General features: G+C 69.5%; 1 non-coding gene across 1 annotated transcript; it reads left to right on the forward strand.

The window, feature by feature from the left end:
* The first annotated feature begins 225 nt into the window (after positions 1-225).
* LOC146999766 (5.8S ribosomal RNA) lies at positions 226-378 on the forward strand. Its single transcript, XR_015046391.1, has one exon. It is a non-coding gene; the product is annotated as a 5.8S ribosomal RNA (ribosomal RNA).
* Positions 379-1,743: the final 1,365 nt, after the last annotated feature.

A 1,743-nucleotide genomic window follows, 5' to 3' on the forward strand; every position in this document is an offset into this window, starting at 1 on the left:
GGCGCCGGTCGCGGGTTCCTGTGTCGTTCCCGTCTTTTTCCGCTCCCGACCCTTTGTTTTTTTCTTATTTTCCACGTGTCTCGTTTCGTTTCTCGCTGGCCGGCCTGAGGCTAACCCTCGTCCCGTCGTTTCTCGTCTCTCTGCGGAGAGAGGAGGGCGGTGGGCGTTGGGGGACTGTGCCGTCGTCAGCACCCGTGAGTTCGCTCACACCCGAAATACCGATACGACTCTTAGCGGTGGATCACTCGGCTCGTGCGTCGATGAAGAACGCAGCTAGCTGCGAGAATTAATGTGAATTGCAGGACACATTGATCATCGACACTTCGAACGCACTTGCGGCCCCGGGTTCCTCCCGGGGCTACGCCTGTCTGAGCGTCGCTTGACGATCAATCGCGGCACCCGCTCCTGTGGTGGGTGCCGCGCGGCTGGGAGTTTGCTCGCAGGGCCCGCGCGACCCGACCCGGGCTGGGCCCTCCGTCTCCCGAAGTTCAGACGTGGGCGGTTGTCGTTGTGGCGCGCGCGCGCCCCGTGACGCGTGAGCCTGGTCTTCCCCCGCGCACCCTCGCTCGCGGCTTCTTCCCGCCCCGCCGCTCCCGCTCTCGCCCGTCCACCCCCACCCCCGGTCCCCGCCTCGCGTCGGAGCCTCCCGAACCGCCGCCTCCCCAGTCTTTCCCGGTCCCGTGCCCCGTGGGAACCCATCGCGCCCCCGTGGCGCCTGGGGGTGGGCGCGTCCGGATCTCTTCTGGTCGAGGTGGCGATTGAAGGTGTGCTCCGTGCACCGAGGTGGTGGTCGGAACCCCCGTGGCCGCGGGGTTGTGGTGGTGGGGTGTGGCGGTCGACGAGGGCCGGTCGGTCGCCCTGCGGGGGTCGTCCGTGTGTGTTTGGGTCGTGTTTGGGGGAAGAGGCGGGTTTACCGCTCGCGGGGTGACGCGGTCCTCCGGCGCCGCGCACCCGCCGGCTTGCGTGGAAGGGGAGAGCTAGCGAGCGCGAGAGCGAGAACGGAGAAGGCGGTACTGGTGGCGTGACGGGGGAGGGTTTGGCGTCCCGCGTGCCTCCCTCCCTCGCTGGGCGTCTTCGTGCCGCACGCGGCCGCTCGGGGCGGTCGGGGCCCCTCCTCGCCTCCCGCGTCTCCTTCGCCCGGGCGGTACCCGCTCCGGCGCCGGCCCGCGGGACGCCGCGGCGTCCGTGCGCCGACGCGAATTACCCCCGGGGGTTGTGAGTTCGTGGAGGTGGGGGAGAGGGTCTCGCCGGCCCGTCGTGTCCCGGCCTCCCTGGGGGACCCTGCGTCCGTGGGTTGTGCGTGCCGGGGGTTGCGTGCGAGTTAAGCTCCTCCACCCCCGCCGCCCTCCCCTCCCGCCGTCCTCCTCTGAGAACGGTTCGCCGGCTCGTTACTCCCGTGCCGCCTGCTGCCCTCTCGTCCCGCCCGCCTCCTCGCTGTCTTCTTCCCCGCGGCTGGGCGCGCGTGCCTGTCCTCCCCCTTTTCTGACCGCGACCTCAGATCAGACGTGGCGACCCGCTGAATTTAAGCATATTAGTCAGCGGAGGAAAAGAAACTAACCAGGATTCCCTCAGTAACGGCGAGTGAACAGGGAAGAGCCCAGCGCCGAATCCCCGCCGCGCGCCGCGGCGCGGGAAATGTGGCGTACGGAAGACCCACTCCCCGGCGCCGCTCGTGGGGGGCCCAAGTCCTTCTGATCGAGGCCCAGCCCGTGGACGGTGTGAGGCCGGTAGCGGCCCCCGGCG

This window comes from Mus caroli, unplaced genomic scaffold (assembly GCF_978045245.1).
Source record: "Mus caroli unplaced genomic scaffold, Mus_caroli_1 scaffold_43, whole genome shotgun sequence".
Lineage (NCBI taxonomy): Eukaryota > Metazoa > Chordata > Mammalia > Rodentia > Muridae > Mus > Mus caroli.